The 19,180-nt window shown below is 32.7% G+C and overlaps 2 pseudogenes; one reads left to right on the plus strand and one right to left on the minus strand.

The window, feature by feature from the left end:
- Positions 1-253: 253 nt before the first annotated feature.
- LOC114299591 (putative LRR receptor-like serine/threonine-protein kinase At1g53420 pseudogene) lies at positions 254-965 on the minus strand (annotated as a pseudogene).
- Positions 966-11,040: 10,075 nt separating this feature from the next.
- Positions 11,041-18,742, plus strand: LOC145803561 (protein STRICTOSIDINE SYNTHASE-LIKE 10 pseudogene; annotated as a pseudogene).
- Positions 18,743-19,180: the final 438 nt, after the last annotated feature.

Consider the following 19,180-nt stretch of genomic DNA (forward strand, 5'->3'; position numbering starts at 1 on the left):
CGAAAACAAACAATGTTGCCAAGGGCCGCAACGGCCCAAAGAAGTGAAACTAGGAGGAGTATTACAATGAGCGTGATTTCTAGGTCTGGAAGGACCGATGCATACGAAGGAATGATGAGGTAAAAGACCTAGCGAGTAAGTTGATAGACCTACAAACTATGGTAAACTTCATGATGCAAAGCAAGGTGATACAGCCGGCGTTACCATTACTGACAAAGCCACCGGCAGTTGTAAACACTGGCGACAATGCGACTTACATTGTTCCAGCAACTCGAGTGCTAATGTGGCTTTTTTCATCTTCATTAAGCCTAGCCAATCTGAAGTCAGAAATTTTAGGGTCTAGGTTTTCATCAAGCAACACATTAGTAGCTTTAATGTCTCTGTGAACAATCTGGAGTCTTGATTCCTCATGTAGAGCTAAACCTACAGCAATCCCAATACATATATTAAGCCTTGTTGGCCAATCAAGTATCAATTGGCTGTCATCTGGATTTGAACATTACACAACATTCCAAACATTGCTACAAAACTATATAATTAAGGCTAATAAAAGCATTGTCAGCAATTCTCATATTAAGTGTTTGGCAATTAAGAAAACAATAGAACTTACCGAATAAACTACGGGCGAGGCTATTGTTTTCCATGTATTAATACACCAATAACAATTGGTCCACTTCAATACAACATCCATGAAGCTTAACAAGATTTGGGTGTTGTAAGCAGGAAATCATGCCCATTTCATTAAAAAAATCACGATTTCCTTGATTTGATTTAGAGAAGAGTTGCTTCACTGCAATTACAGTACCATCAAACAATCGACCCTGCATCCAACATTTACTCAGAATCTACAAAGACATGGCATTCAAATATAAACCAACATGAAAGTTAGGTTCAGACTTACCATCACACACTTTAAACCTCAACATAGAATACCTATTTGGCGCTTCAAATGCATCTGCCTCCATCGAGAATGGTGACTTCGGCTGCGCGATTGACGTAACCTCAACACTATTCTTCTTTCTCTAGAGATAATCTTGCAAGTCCTTCTTTGACCATCCAGGTGCTCGGCTATCAATAGACTTCAGCCTTTTTGGTGTGTTGTTTCCCTTGTTGGGATGCGCTCTCTTGGACTTCTCAAAATCCACCATCTTTTCAGGATAGTGACCTTGTTCGTTCTCTTGCCAAGATCCCTTGATCTGTGTCCCTTCTATTCTCTAATAATCTACTCTTTGTGTTTCTACTCGTCTAGTGTGTTAAGATCGTCGAGGCGAGTTCGCAAGTCTTTTTCCATGCCGAGAGACGGTTGGCACCGATGTCTGCCCTGGTGATTCTTAGAGAGAGCTTGACGTCTCAACATAGGATTTGGTACTAGATTTATGCTTTAAAAAGCAATACCAAACTAGAAAAGATAGTAAGCATCGTGGAACTAGATGGTGGGACCTAAAAGGGGATAAACTAGACACATTTAAAAATGGAATGGATAAAGAAGGTACTTGGGACTTGGACAATAATGTTAACACTATGTGGAACTCGATAGCCAATCGTATGAGGAGAATCTTAAGGGAAGTTCTTGGAGAGTCGAAAGGAAAGGGACCCAACTTTAGGGAACCTTAGTGGTGGAGGAAGGTGGTCCAAGCGGTAATAAAGATGAAAAAAGAGAGCTTTAAAAAGTGGCAAAATGATAGAACTGAGGAAAACCTTAAGTGCTACAGATTGGCCAATAAGGACGTCAAAAGAGTAGCGAGGGAGACTAAGTTGAAAGCCTATGATGACTTTTATACTAGACTAGTAGTAAGGAGGGATAGAAGAGGATATACAAACTTGCTAAAGAGAGGAAAACAAGAGATTTTAATCAGGTTAAGTGCATCAAGGGTGAGGACTCTAAGGTATTGGTAAAGGATGAAGAGATTAAGGAGAGGTTGAAGAACTATTTTGAGAAGTTGTTAAACGAGGAATATGGAGGTAGGTCAAAAGGGGAGGAGGTAGGCAGTAATAAGAAAAACCAGGACTATAGGTTATATTGTAGGATTAGGGACTTTCAAGTAGAGTGTGCACTTAAGAAGATGAAATTGAATAAGGCTTTAGGACCCGATGATATACTTATAGAAGCATAGAAATGTTTGGGTAAGAAGGGGGTTGTTTGGTTGACTATGTTACTTAGTAAGATTTTGTTGACTAGGAAGATGCCAAAGGAGTGGAAGAAGAGTATTTTAGTGCCAATTTATAAGAATGAATGAGATATTCAGAATTGTAACAACTATAGAGGAATCAAGTTAATGTGTCACACAATGAAAGTGTGGGAGAGAGTGATAGAACGTCGATTGCGAAAAATAACAGAGGTGTTAGAGAATCAATTTGGGTTTATGCTTGGTAGGTCAACAATGGAAGCAATTTATCTTTTAAGGAGAGTAATAGAAAAGTATAGAGAAAAGGAAAGAGACATTCATATGGTTTTTATGGTTCTCGAGAAAGCATATGACAGAGTGCCTTGGGGTATAATCTGGTGGGTGTTAGAGAAGAAAGGGGTGACAAATGGTTACATTGATGTGATTAGGGATATGTATGAAGGTGTGGTGACCACTATTAGATCGCTTGTTGCAGAGACGAGTGAATTTCCAATTTCTGTAGGGTTACACCAAGGATCAACCTTAAGTCCTTATCTTTTTGCATTTGTTATGGATGAGTTAACGCGCGATATTCAAGATGGTGTGCCATGGTGCATGCTTTTTGCAGATGATATCGTGTTAGTGGATGAGACTAGAGAATGAGTTAACACAAAGTTGGAGATTTGGAGAAAAGTACTGGAATCTAAATGATTTAGGATAAGCAGAATTAAGACAAAGTATATGAAGTGTAATTTTCGTAACAATCACAATGGAAGCAAAAGAGAAGTGAAGATTGAGAACCAAGAACTACCTTAGAGTGAACAATTTCATTATTTATGATCGATTATCACAACGACTGTGGAGATTGGAGCGGATGTGATCCATAGAATTAAGGCGGGGTGGCATAAGTGAAGGAGTGCGTCTGGAGTACTGTGCGATAAACAAGTACCCATTAGACTAAAAGGAAAGTTCTATAGAACAACTATTAGACTAGCGATGTTGTATGGGACAAAATATTGGGCAACTAAGAAACAACATATGGAGAAGATGATGATGCTACGATAGATATGTGGTAAGACTAGAAAAGAAGGAGTTATGAATAAGTATATTCGAGAATGGGCAGGAGTAATACCGATAGAAGATAAGTTGAGAGAGAATAGATTGAGATGGTTTGGTCATAAACAACGAAGATCCACAGAGGCAGTAGTGAAGAGATGCGATACAGTGACAGTAAATGATAGTGTTAAGGGAAGGGATAGACCTAGTTTGACGTGGACTACTGTAGTAATAGAGATATAAATTTCCTTAATTTGACTAACGATATGGCCTTGGATAGAGTCAAGTGGAAAATAAGGATTCTTGCAGCTGACCCCATTTGATGAGACTTAAGACTTTATTTGGTTTGGTTTGGTTAGTATCAATATCTAACAGTACTATTATAAGTGAAATTTAGACTTGGTGTCCAAGCCTTCACGTGATGCCACGTGGCAGTTTTGGGACACTTACCAATCAGTCTTATTAACTAAACTTATTTACTTACAGCCCTGGCTAATAAATTTATCACTATAAATTTATTTATAAAAATAAGAGAGATTGATAAATTTATCAATAAGACAGTGGGTAATAAGTCCAAAAGTAGGACCTATTGGTAATTTACCTGCAAGCTTTTTCTAACCTAAAATAAAAAGTTACTAGCGGGTGGTACATGCGATGCGTGTACAATTCAAATAAATATTAATAAAAATTAATATTACAATATGTATGTTACTCAAGTGGTAAGAGTGTTCTTAATAAAAATCAAGACTTTGGATTCAAACCTTATGCATCACTTTTGCCCATACATACTATGACATTAATTTCTTTATTATTTGTTTTTCTTGTTACTTATTCCATTAGTGACTAGTATATATAAGGGAAATTTAGTCAAAACCCCTCCATTGGACCCTTGTTTGGTGAAAAAGACAGACTAATTTATTTTTCTTCATAAACCCCCTTAAGAGAAAACACATAATTAAGGACAAAGTAATTTTTTTTTTCCTTGGACAATATTCCCAAAGTAACATGTTACTATGAACCAGAATACCATGTTACTATGAGACAGAGTAACATGTTACTGTCAAACAGAGTAATTGTCAAACAGAGTAACATGTTACTGTCAAACAAAGTAACATTTTACTGTTATTGTTTACATCAATTTCAATGATAATATATATATATATATATATATATTTAAAAAAATTTATAGTCAATATGGATATTATTTGATTGATCTTGATGAAAGAATGCTAAAAATATTAATTTTATTAAAAACCGACATTTATATCAAAAGTTATATTATTTTAAAGTTTAATATTTTGATAATAGTGATATTTATTAAACTTTTCAAAAAAAAATATTTTGGGCTTGTCCTTAATATATTAAAAGTTTATTATGATGGGATTTTGACCAAATCTCCTTATATAAAAAGCCATTACCCAACAAGGCTATGGATTCTATATTTTGCTTTTTGAAAATAAGAAACTAAAATTAATATGTATTTTTAATTTTAGTAGGCGGGTTAACTTTTGTTTCTTAATTACTTTAAATAAAGGTGAATCAATATGTATTTTTTATAAATTTTTCTATTATGTGATTAATCTAAAATTATATAAATCATATGAGATACTCCTTATGTCCTAAAATAATATCCATTTGTTTTGGGGTATAAGGAGAGGATTGGGATTAGGATAGCTATGGGCCCTATTTAATGTGCTGTTTGTTTACAGAGTTGAGGAAGGGACTGATAAGCCGAACGGCTTAAGATAGGCCTTGTAGATGGGACTCGGATAGGCCTCCAGGACTTGGTATTAGAAAAATAGTCCGACGGACTAGAAATTTTTTTTTTTTATTTATTTTTTATTTTATTTTTTACATGTCGGGCTTTTTTTGTGAACATTAATGCTTAATTTTTTGTATTTTTTGTTAAGTAAAAATCATTATTTTATTTATTTTATTTTTTTTTGAAATTTTTTTATTTTATTTTTATTTTTTAAAATTTTTTTACATGTTGGGCATTTTTTTTAAAACATTAATGTTTAATGTTCTTGTATTTTTTTTATTTGTTTTATTATTTTATATAAAAATAATTTAACAATCCCTACACTAACAACTATCATCAAAACAAACACAATTTTTCTTAATCCTCTCACTATCAATCTCCTCACTAACAATCCCCCCCATTATTAATCCCTCACTATCAAGCCCCTCCATTCTACCTTTGAAAACAAACGGGGGAATCCAACTTTTTATTATAGTACAATAACTGCACTTTAAAAAGATTAATTTTTCCAAATTATCCTTTGATAGTACATTTTTTTAGAAATATCAATTGTCATAATTGTACTTTTTGTATTGTTAATGAATTTAAAAGAATGGCAAAATAGGAAATTTATAGTATTTGAGTTCTTAATTTTTGAAAAGAGACTAATATTTTAGAATAATGAAAAATTAAATAAGAAACTAATATTTTAACACAGAATGAGTAATATTTTAAAATTACTTGATATTATATCCTAGGAGGATATTGAATTGGTAGGTTGGCGTGGGATGGTAGATTTTGGGGACTGGTGGCTACCAAAAAGTAAAAAATATATACATACATACTCAATTGTAAATATTATCTTTAGAGGCTTTGTAGTTCGAGCTTGAGTCACAAAAACAAACATTTTCAAAGAAGTAATGTTGTGTACACTTTGTTCCTCTCATATTATGTTTTAGCCTAAATTGTGTATTTGACTGTTTTTTATTTAAACCATAAATACTTTAATAGCCCAGAAAAATATTAAAAAAAAAAGTGTTTAATATTGAATTATAACACAGATTTAACCTTGATGTAGTGTGCATTATGTACAAAAAATTTGAGTTCTTAAATAGGCAACATAATTGTGTGTGTGTGGTTTTTTTCTCTCTCTCTCTTAATATTATCCCAAATATATATGTCATATATATGTCAATCCTAAATAGGGGTAGCTAATGGATTTGCTTGACCAATCAAGGGTTGTAATGAAGCCTTCAATCCCTGAGGGACCTAATTTTCCAGGTGGGGTCATACATTATGTATTTATAATGTTTTTCATATGCAAGACCGGTCCTGAGGTTGAGGGGCCTAAGGCGAACTTTGAAAATGGGGGCCCATCTTACATTGAAAAAAAAAAATCATGAATAAACGATAAGTTATAACTTTTTTATTTATTTGTAGCCACAAAAAAATTTACTTGCACATATAATCATTAAAGTTATAAACAAAACAATTTAATGAAACAAAATTAGGGCAAAAAAATAAGGAAAAAATTATTCAATTAAAACTGATAAAGGCCTAGGTAAAAAAATTTGGGCAAAATTATTTATTGTACTAAAATCTAATAGATAAAGAAGGTTAAAAAAAAAAATAGGACCCATATATTGTATGTATTGTTTTTCTTGGGCCCAAACATTTATATATATATATATATATTCATTTTAATAAATATAAGCAAAAAAACTACACTTATAAATAAGTATGGGCTAAACCATACATGGACCCAATAAATATTTTGAGGCCCTTTAAATTGATCCTAAAACTAAAAAAAAAAAAAAAAAACATTGAGCCTATAATATTTTACCAAATTTGGGGGCCCTATTTTTGGGCCAAAATTTTGGGGCCTAAGGCCCAGGCCTTACTGGCCTTAGGCCAGGGCCGGCCCTGTTCATATGCACCACTTTTCAAAGATATATGTTTTCCTTTCCTATTAGATTTCATCCAAACAAGTTTTAAAACAATAATGCTATATATACAGAAAAGAAATTTTTTTTTATAGTCCCTAGTATTAAGATTTTATAACATCAATGACATTTAATATTTTAGGAGTCGTTTGCCAATGTTGACTTTTTGACTTTTTTAGTCTGGGACTTTTTTGTTTGTTTGGTTTTCATGTTTGGCTTTTTTGACTTTTTGCATTGAAATGACAAAATTACCCTTAACTTGGAAATGATACTTTTTTGACTTTTTGTTTGTATATGGGTTAGTTTGGTAATTTTGCATTCTAAATTAAGTGTTTTGTCATTTTGTGATTTTGTGACTTTTTTTTTTTTTGTCCATATGTGCTTTTTTAGTCCCAACATGAAAACCAAACCAAGGCTTAATAATGTCTAAGGTCCCTCGAATTGATCTACAGAAAATTGATCCAAGACTTTCTTGAGAATTCTCTGACCTTCCCTAGACTTCCCACTGTAAATTTCTCTGGCCTTTCCTTCTCTCTAGAGAAATTTCTCTTAATTTTTTTCTCTGGCCTTCCTTATACTTCCCACTCTCTAGAGAAATTTAAAATTTCTCTGGCCTGCCCAGCCTTCCCTGAACTTCCCACAAAATTACCTCTCTAGAGAAATTTTTCTCTAGCCTCCCTAGACTCGATGTGTTGCAGGTAATCTAGTCTCTCTTCCTCATTTCCACCACCAAATCTTTGTTTCCATCGTAATTCAACACTGTTGCATTGCATTAGAGAGAGATTTTGGAATCAATAGAAACAGACACAGACACAGAGACAAATTAAGAATGGAAATGAAGATGACGGATTGAATTATAGAAAGAAACGCCAATATGAGGAAGCGAGAGTTTTGAGCCCATAGATTAAGAGACTCAGATTCAGACGAAGGAGATGACCAAAGCTCGAACTCACCCATCAATGGCGTAAGTAGACCACGCTTTCTCAATTTTCGATGAAGACATCATGATGGACTCCTCTTAAAGCTTAAACAACGCCCTCGGATTAAAGAGATCACTTTCACTGTCTCTCTCCTCATTTTCGGAACCCAGAAGGAGAGAGGAAGATGAAAGGGACGGCGGTGATGGTGGTTAGTCAGTGGCACTGTGGCGACGAGAAGAGAGAGAGAGAGAGAGAGAGAGGGTGTGAGGGACCTTAGACATCATAAAATAATATTGTAGGTCTCTTCCATTTCTAAAAATGGAAGAGAGACCTTAGACTAATTTTCCCTATAGAAAACCCGTGCACAAAAATTCTCATGTGAAGGAGGACCCATACATGTGGGACTTACATGGGATCTACTTTCATACAAGAGTTTTTATATATTTGGTACGTTAATTTTCTATGTAAAAATAGTATTTCTCTAAAAACATATTCATTGAATGGAGGAAATATTTCAGCTACTTAAAATGACAACAAAAACTTTAATTAGATTCTTGGAGTTCATCTAATTAAACCAAAAATCATTAAATGAAGGTGATTGTTGTAGCCACTTTTAATAACTACACTAATTGAAAATGCAACAGAAACATTTAATTGAAATAAAAAATTGAACAATGCAACAGAATAAATATAGAACATTATGCGAGGATAACAAGATTTGAACCTATGACTTTTTACAATCAAAACTATTTATGTCATGTTAGATCATCAATTTTTTTAAACCTATATTTATCAAGAAATGCCTTTAACAGTGTAAATCTGGCTAGGGGTGTATGGGGATTGGATTGATCCAGTTTTAGAGTAATCTAGGAACATAACCGTCTTTTACGATTCCAGAAAAACTGGAACCGTAACCAAACCGTCAACCTGTGGAAGAGGACCAAAACCGAGCCATAAAAACTGATTCCGTTCGGTGCGGTTCGGTTTATGGTTTTAAGAGTTTTATATAATAATAAATATGATATGTATTTTATGTTAGTAAACAAATTAATAGTAATTAGTTTGGTTAAGTTTGTTAGTTTATCAATTTTACAATGATAGCTAGTGTTCAAATCTTATAAGAAACATTTTATATTTTAAATTTTTTATATAAAAAATAATAAACAAATATGTCACGGTCTGGTCCGGTTCGGAATTTTAACCAAAACTTTGGAACCGAGAACTAGATCGATTTGAATGGTTTCATCATTTTCACAACCACAACTGTTGGAAAATTAGTTTTATAAAGGCTTATTTTGGGCCAACTTTGAGCCTAAAATTGAGTGGCCCCCAAACGTCTTTTGGGGTGGATCCGAAAAGGTGACGTGCTCCTTGCCGTGTGGCAAGTCACACGGTGAAGATGGTTCATCAAAACCAATTATGAGCAAATGGGAACTTGATGTCGTTTTCGGGTTCGTAGAATTAAACATTTAAAGAATTAAATGTGGATTTCCTTAAAAGGTTTGTCCCACATTGAAACTTGAAGAGAACTTACGTGTGTATATAAGTTCAAGGTGGTAACACTTGGGTTAGGCCTCAAGAGGCACCCCAAGTTTGTAGAAGGGAGGAGTTATGGACAAATTGAACCTTAGCCCAAACCACCACACACGCGCAAGCCGCCGCCGTTCGTCCTTCCGACCATGCTGGGCGCGGTTGTGGGTCGGGTCGGTTCTAACATGAATTTTTTGAACAAAATTCATTTGAATTTTTTTGAAAATTATTGCGGGAATTTAATTCAAAATTGAATTCAAGTTTTCTGTCCATTTCCAGTCCGAAATTCAAATAAACTAAACAGTCCAAAACTGTTTGCACCCAAACAGATTGAATCTGCCTAGATAGATTTAAATTTGTCCAGCAGTTACAACAGATAGAAACTGTTGCAGTTATCTGTCCATAGTTTGAATTGCATTTGTTCATTTGATTCCACAACAGATTTATTTTTGAACAGATTTAAACTGTTTTTTAACAGTATGAAAAACTGCCCAACAGTTACAGATCTGAAACTGACAGTTACAGATCCAAAATTGCCAACAGATCTGTTTAGTTCAAACCGTATTTGTTCAATTCAAATTTACACCTGTTCACCTCTTGTATGGACCTGTTCAATTTGTCACCAATTGCCTATAAATTTAGATTTGTTCCAGCATTTTTCATTATCCGAAAATTGACAGAAAAATTCATTTTGCTATCCTATTTTCCTTCTTTGCATTATTTATTCTTCATTCTAGTTTTAGAGAAAATTAAAGAGAGTATAGAACACAAGGTTCTAGTTCGCCAAACAAATTTGTTTGGAGTGCTACTACAAATTTGTGAGGATCATTGTATCCTGGAAGATAGACGCCACATAACTGTAAGCACTGTAGCGGGGCGAATCTGTCTTAAGGACAGAGTGTCACACACTCAACTTGGCCTTTAAATATTCATTCGGTTCGGTAAAAATATATTCGGTACATTCTTTATTTTATTTGTTTGATTTTGTTTCAATTTATTTATTGTACACAGAAGATTGTTCCAACAAACTGTTACTAAAAAAATCAGATCAAACCGACGATTTGGACCAGATTGGATCAATTTACCGATTCCACTGATTTTTTTGAATATCCCTAAATCTAGCTAACAAAAATAGGGAGGCCAAATATATACAAAATAATATGGAAAATTTGTATCGATTCATTTTCAACCAAAAGATCAATCAAAATGGTTTATTATTTTATAAAACATTACTATCATATCATTCTGAGATTTTTTTTGTTTATAATATTTATGGTTGCAATTCGTTTCCATTAATTTGATTAGAAGAATGGAAAAACAGAAAGTACAACTAGAAACAACATGAATGAACTGGAATGCTATTATAGAAGATTGCAAAACCTTTTACATATTCTCACTTCTTTGTCTTTCCAATATTGGAATGGAATATTATAGCTCTATTTTCTTCTAATTTTGACCTCAAAAAGGCTTCATGGGCCTGGTTTGCCCAAATAAAGTAGTTAATTAATCCAATTTTTGCATCCCACACCCTTGTGAATATTGTAAAAAAATTATAAATTTTTTTTTAAAAAAAAATTGATAATTTAATTTGTATCTCGATGTTTCCTGCAATCAGAGGTCAGTGAGTGGTAAAAGCTACCCTACTGTCATTGGCGTTTCTGAGCCCCCAACTAACCGTATGACTCTTTTACCTAAACATTGTAAAATCCCAGTTCAAATTTTTATATTGGTTTCAGAGATGGCTATGAAGGTTCACATGACCATGAACAAATGGAGCACATTTGTGGGTGCCCATTGGGCCTCCGGTTCGACCAAAGGTTCGGCCATCTCTACATCGCCGATGCATATATGGGCCTTGCCGTCGTGGGCCCTGAGGGTGGCTTGGCAACCAAGGTTGCAATAGAGGCACAAGGGATTCCTTTTGGGCTCACCAATGGTTGGGACATTGATCAGAGAAGTGGAGTTGTGTATTTTACCGACAGCAGTTGGCGTTACAGGAGGAGGTACATTCCTGTCAATTTTATTTTAGTTAATGATTTATTCACGTAATTTTTTCCATCTGAATCCTTGAATGAGGGAAGGGGGATTCAAGAGGAAAAAATTATGTGGACGAATTATTACTGTTTATTTTATTTGTTTTTGTTTTTATTTTTTTGTTGAGAGTGGTCAGTAGATGGGACTAAGCCCATTTCTGAATTGCTACATCTTCAAAATTAGAATTGCAACTCAAGCGGGTTGAGTGGTTATTTACACCCAATCAAAGTTGTGTTGAGAGCTGCCTTGGCTCACCCAAGTTCGAATTGTAATCCAAGGTCGTTTGCTCAAACTCGACACGAGTTAGGCCTGAATCGTACAAGTTGCCTAAATTGTTCAAATTGCATATAAATTTTATTTATTTTTCTTTTTTTTAGTGTAGCCAAGTTAATTAATTTGTTAAAATTAAATTCTATTTATATTTTTTTAATAAAATCATTAATAATATTAAAACAAATAATTTATATAATGTGAGAAAGATAAGAATTGAATAACCATTATATTGTTACAGTGGTTTTTATAATTTCAGAATGAGAAAATAAAAATATACGATTTTATGTTGCGAAACTTGTATATATTGTATATATTCAATATGATTTAACAATCTAAATTACTTTCACATTATCAAATCAATAATAATTATATGTATATTTAATAAGGGAGTCGTTATTCTCACTTCACTTTACTCTAAATACATTTGCTTCTTTTTCGTTTGTTATATATAGTTACATTAATATCCTTTTATACAAAATACACTATCTAAAAAAATCAAAATTCTAAGGGTATTAATGTAATTATGTATAATAAGGACAAAGAATGAAATATATTTGAAAAAAAATGAAATGAAAAAAACAGCGCCCTTTAATATATATATATATATATACTAGTATATGGCCATGCCTAAAGGCACGGTATAAATATTGTTGGGATTAAAATATAATTGTAATTTATATGTATAATGTTAAAATTTATGGAGTCTGTAATATTTTTTGATGCAAATATTAAAAAAATATAAAGATATATTATTTTGGTTATAAAGAAATAAAATTTATCTAATTTGTTATAAAAATAAAATAAAATTGAGGTCAAATGAATTTTATAATTAGAATTTGGTTGTATATTTTAAAAATAATTTTTATAAATTTGAAATTCAAAACTTATTTAGTTTTAGAGTTTTCGAAAAGAATTTTTTAACTTTTAAATTTGTATTTTATTATTTTTTAGTAAACTTTTTAAATATTTTAATAAGCATTTTTTATTTTGCAAATCTATTCAATCTGAATACACTTAAGAATGATAAAATTTAGAGTAATGCTATAAAATTTACATTTAAAATTTTAAAAATAATATTAACGATTTTAAAATAAAATTGTATAAGTGGTCGTTTAAGATGTGCTATATAAGTACACTTTTTGACTTTTTAGTTAAAAAAATAGAGAAAAAAATATGTATGTTTAGGATAATTTTTTAATTTTTTACGAAAATATGTGTAATAAAATATTGTAGTAAAAGAAAAATGACCACTCTGCCCTTTTGACTTTTTGACTTGATTTTTGGATTGTTGAATTCAAAGAGTAAAATAATAATTTTGTCGTCTAGGCTTTTCCCACAAACTTCTTCCAATTAGTATAATTTTTTTGACTTTTTTAATAATTTTTTTAACTTTTATAATTTATGCTAAACCAAACTTGAATAATACATTTTTCCTGCAAGAGAGTGAGATGGCAATCAACAAAACACATTTTGCACCTAAGAGCCATGCACACATAAAATTAAAAATAAATAATTAAATAAACCTAAAACTCCGCACCCCACCAGCCCACCCACTGTCCTTTCTCACCCACCTCACTTTTTCAAATTTTAAATTTCAAAACACACACACTCTCTCTCTCTCTCTCTCTCTCTCTCTCTCTCTCTCTCTCTCTCTCTCTCTCTCTCTCTCTCTCTCTCTCTCTCTCTCTCTCTCTCCTCAAAACACACTTTGCTACCCCAAGAAGAGGAGGGCAGAATTTATAGCAGAATTTTTGTCTTCAAGTTTTTAATTTAGATTTATGTAAATCTGTCTTACTTAACTGTTTCATCGTTTATAATTATGTAAGTGAGGATGACTATCTTAAGTCTATCTAAAATTTACTTAACTGTTTCATCATTTATAATTATGTAAGTGATGATGACTATCTTAAATCTATCTAAAATATTATGTAGTTTAATCTCAATTAATTAAAATATATTCCATTTAGAATCACTTTATTATTATTAAATTCAATTGATTAAATTATTAAATTTCATTCCTTTTAAACTCAATTGATTAAATTCCATTCTTAATTACCTAATATTGTTATTATGAGAGAGTTATTTATTGTTATTATGAGAGAGTTACCACCCAACAAAATATATATTTGTAATGAAAACGTATTATATCATTTTAATATTTATAATTTTAGAGTGATATTACAATATACTTTGAGTGGTTTTGATAAATTGATTAAATATTGACTTTTAACTTTGTTTGACTTTATTGAAAAAACTAATAAAAAAAATAAAGAGATAATATCACTCAAAATAAATTAAAAAACTGATTTTTAACTTTTAACCAAATTCCAATAGCCTCTTAGTATAAAGTTGGTGAGCATCCATAAGAAACAAATCCACGTGGGGTTGCCTCTCACTTTTTCCCTTATCTCATCAATCTTCTCTTTCCCTTTCCTTTTTATTTGTTTTTCTTGGGAAGAGATTTCCCCTCCCATGCCTCTCTGTGCGTCTCTCAAATTTCACCATTGTTGCTCAAGTTTGAGGTTAGAATAGGAAGGGATTTTGCAAAACTTTCTCTTCAAAACAAAACTCACAAAAAGAAAGGTACCAGTATGGTATAAATAATATTGAGATCAAAATATAATCTTAATTTCTACGTATCATATTAAAAAGAAAGTGAAGTGTGTAGTATTTTTTTAATAAAAATGATGATACTTTCGTTATTGGATGCTCCAAATGGAACGGGTCGGAATGATCCACGCTTCCCAAGCCGTTATCCGAGGGTTGAACCCACAGAGAATACCTACAAAATAGTTCAACGGGGAACGGGGAGTCCCCCAGCGAACTCTCCGATGAGCAAGTTAGAGAGGTGAGGGAGATGAAGATGTAGGAAGAGGATGGTGATAGATAACTTAACATTCTCTTTGTCTTAGAAACCTGCTTATATCCTTTGCTTATCATTTCCTCGCCTGCCCCAACCTGTCACGTTGGCCGAAAGTCTATGTTTTAGCTCGCCTTGTTCATGGTGAAGCTGCTCTGCCCCGACATGAATGGGTTATCTCATTAAATGCCGAAGTGAAACTCATAAATGGTTGATGTGTGGTGTAATAACTTTGCAGGATCTTTATCTGCTTATGTGGCTGGTTCTTCTCTTGACAAGTGTTCTGATGCCATTGGTCTTGGGTGTAACGTTGGGCCCCAGCAATATTGAGCTTTAATATTTGAATTATGTATTGGGCCCTAAGTGGTAGGTCAATAATCCTTATAGGCCCACCTACGTCAAAAAACACTAAAAAAATGTTATTTTTCTTAAAGAACTTTAATAATTTTATTTATATAACTCTCCTTAGCCTTGATATAAATTAAGAAATAAACATACAAAATTTATAATGTTTTCTAAAAAACAAAAAAAAGAAAAAGAAAAAGAAAAGTCCTATATTTTATTTCACCAACAAAAATAAAATAGTGAAATAAAAAAATATATATAAAAGAAATACTCCAAATAATATTATTTTAATTTGAAGGTGATAACATTAATTTTTTTTATTTTTTTTTTGTCTATCTTTGAAAGTCTCCTATTCTATTGCATGCTTGTATTGCTCTCTTTACTCCATAAATAATATATTCTTTTACACTCACAAAGCCCCATCCAAGAAAAACCATATACAGCCAAAAATAAAAAAACAAACTGAGAGATATCACAAAGGCAACTCATGTTGCCACATCTCTCTCTCTTTCTCTCACAGATCAATGTACAGCAAAGTCTACTTTTTTTTATAGCTTTTTCTTTACCAAAGAAGACTAACCTTGGTCTCCTTCGCTGCCACTACTCCGGCACAAACAGAACACACACGCACACACACACACACAAAAAAACCAAAACTCATTCTCTCTCCCCTCCATCTTCCACCACTCATTCTCTCTATCTATGAGATACATCTTCCCTACTCTCTCTGTCTCATTTCTCCTCTCTCCAGAAACCTTGGTCTCTTAGTCTCATTTCCCCGTTGGTCTTTATCTACTCTCTCTGTCTCACTTTCTTTTTTATTGGATACTACACGTGTCTTTAATATAAATAAAAAATATATTGAAAAAACAAACACTCATCTCTGATACATTTGCACAAAAAAAAAAAAAAAAAAAAACTATGCACATCAATTTTTAGAAAGACAAAACCCATGGATACATCAGAGCATTATCTCTGAGAAACATCATTTGCCCAACCCTCTCTCTCTCTCTCTCATCTCTCCTCTCTCCAGAAACGTTGGTCTCTCTCTTCTCATCCTCTCTTAGATCAAATAAGTAGCAGCGGTATGTCGATCCATCCATGGCAACGACGATGATGAGCGGTGGCAACGGTGATGAGCAACAGCGGTGCCCTATGAGGTACATCTGCCCTACTTTCTCTCTCTCTCTCTCCAGAAACATTGGTCTCTTTCCTCTCTTAGATCAAATAAGAAGCAACGGTATGCCGATCCATCCATGGCGACGGCGATGATGAGCGGCGGCAGTGGTGATGAGCAGCATCGGTGGAGATGACTGGAGGAAGTGGCGTTGTACGTTGGTGATGATTGGAGGAAGTGATGAGCAACACCATGGCTAGGTCGCGAGAGAGTCATCGAAAATAGAAATTCGATGAGCGTGGGTGGGAAGTAAGGGAGAGAGAGCGAGAGAGAGAGTGGATAGGCGTTTTGAAATTTGAAAATTTGGAAGTGAGACTGAAAGGCAAAGAGAGAAAAGTTTATAGAGAGAATTGGAAGAGCGTGGGTCTCTCTTCTATATAGAGAGTGGGTGGGTGGATAGGTGGGTGGGTGAGACCGATAAGGATACATGGGTGAGTTTGAAGTGTGGCTCTTGAGCGAGAAGTTGAGGATGAATGAGAAAGAAAGTTTCATCTCTATGGTCCATCTTCAAGCAGAAATGAATCATGACCGTTAAAATGTCTTAGTAGGACAATTGTTTCTAGAATAAATTCAAAAACCCTCTTCCCATATTATTTTGATTTTGAAAGATGATTTTATTTAAAAGTTTAGAATTTTGAATGATTTGCTTGTGTTACGAATTGATTTTGTTGAGTTTTTAATTTTACAAGTTTTAATTCATTAATTATTAATGTTGAGCATTTTAGAAAATGGAGAAAAAATGACCCAAAATAAATATTTACAAAACGGGAAAAAAAGGCCCAAATTTTTTTTTTAAAGAAAAAAGTCCAATTCGCAAACCGCCCGCACATCTGCAAACCCTATTCGCACAAATCGCAACCCACACTACGAGCGGGTCCAAACCACAAACAAAATCATCCAAAACTGAACCGCGAACCCCCAAGTTGCTGTTACTTAATTTAGCACATTCCAAGTGTTTGGCTGTAGCCAAAAATAAAAGGACAGTGTGTTAGGCTTCTGAAAAAGTTCTTTTCAAACATTGCTAGTTTTCGAAAGTCCAGTTCAAGGGGGCTCACTCAAGCCCATTTTAATTATCAAATTGTTTATCTTGTAAGCAGATTTTTATACAAAAAATATATATATATATATCGAATATTAATAACCATATGATTGGATTACATATGTGTTTCAAAAAAAAAAAAAATAGACCGTGTATTGTTAAAATCAAAATTTTAATTTATTTTTTGTAAAAAAAAAAAAGTGATATAATCACGTAACTACTGATATCTACTCCACTTAATTTTTTACATAAATAATTTTCTTGAGGAATATTAAATATAAATAGTTTAAGTCTCAAAAATGGACCAGATATTAGTAGCTACATGATTAGATTGCATTTCTTTTACAAAAAAAAAAAAAAAATCAAAAATTTGATTTGGACAATACATGATCTATTTATTTTTTTAAAACACAAATATAATTAAATCATATGGCTATCAATATCCGATCAACTTATTTTTTGCATAAATAATTTTTTTGAGAAATATTAAATGTAAATAATTTTACCCTTCAATTAGTCCTCCAGTTCAATTAGCAGACTAGAGCGATGCTTCGTACTCTATGTGCAAAAAAAAAATATGGAAAACCTTGTATCCTTCTAGGAAAATTGAGACTAGAGCAACACTGTTGGAGCAATGATAAAATCACACGTTTTTCACTACATGTTAGAATCATGCAATCAAAATCATGAAATTTTTTTCCTTAAGTTGGAAAGAAAATGGACTTCAATCACTCATGTGTTTCTAGAATTTAATTAAAATTAGCATTCATAGGAGCTTCAATAAAAATAGAAATGAATAAATGTAATTCTATCACCCAATCTGGTGATCTCAAGAACCATAACATGTTCCTTTGGAGGGCATGTGGTAAGCTATGTAATGTTTAATTATCGAACTCTTCTCCTTCAGTTTAGTGTAAAAATTTATCTGTGATTTTCACATTAACATTAAGAAATTGTACATGCCAATTTGCAGAAACTACATCTCTGTGATAGTTAGCGGCGACAAAACAGGAAGGCTAATGAAATATGATCCACAAAGTAAGGAAACAACAGTTCTTCTTGAAAACCTCACATTTCCAAACGAAGTAGCACTAAGCAAAGATGGCGATTTCATTCTCGTTGCAGACACCACAAATTGCAAAATCATGAGATTGTGGCTCAAATCATCAAAATCTTGGATAGTGTTGAAGATTTTGCCCATCTCTTGGGATTTCCAGACAACATTAGGAGGAACCTCAAGGGAGAGTTTTGGGTCGCAATTCATGCGAAGAGAGGGAAGATTTTGAAATGGCTTCTCTCATATCATTGGGTAGGAAATACTTTAACTAAATTTCCTTTTGACCTTACAAAATTATATTCATATCTTCCAAAATGGAGAGTGTGTGGATTGGCAGTGAGGTTAAGTGAGGATGGTGAAGTGTTGGAAATGTTGGGAGATAAAAGAAGAAATGGATGGAAATTTGTTAGTGAAGTTGAAGAGATAAATGGAGGTTTGTGGATTGGATCTATAAGGATGCCTTTTGTAGGCATACATGAAAGAGTGTCTCTATGAACAGATGAATTATTTGTACTAATGGTCCAATATTGTAAAGGGAAGATAAGGAGGAAGTAGAAATTAAAACTCTACTACTACCACCTCTAAGTATAAGTTGAGAAATTGGTGGAAAGAATCATGAATGTATTTATGATATATAGTAAAAATGGCAAATTATACCAGTAGTGCCTATATTTTGTCCTTTGTTTCGTTTTGATTCTTATATTTTCTATTAACTCAAATTTGACCTTTGATGTTACATTTTAATTCAAGTTGGTCCAATTAAATAATATCATCAAGATTTTTGAAGGAAAATGATCACTGAGTTGGTTGAACTTAATTCATTGAATTGATCAAGTTTATAATTTTATTCTTAAAAGTATGATACATACCACTTATGTGTACATTTTTCATAATTAAAAAAAAAAAAAAAACTAACAATTGTAATCAATTAAATAAAATTGAGATAAAGTTATAAATTGAAAGTCAAAATATTGAGCTGATTAAAATTACAAAGATTAAATTGATACAAAGACCAAAATATAAACTATCAATGTAATTTGCAAAATTAATCCATGCAAGTGGGTTACACAATGAACTTGAGATAATCGTATTCAACAGTG

Source organism: Camellia sinensis, chromosome 12, assembly GCF_055761805.1.
Source record: "Camellia sinensis isolate YWXY chromosome 12, ASM5576180v1, whole genome shotgun sequence".
Classification (NCBI taxonomy): domain Eukaryota; kingdom Viridiplantae; phylum Streptophyta; class Magnoliopsida; order Ericales; family Theaceae; genus Camellia; species Camellia sinensis.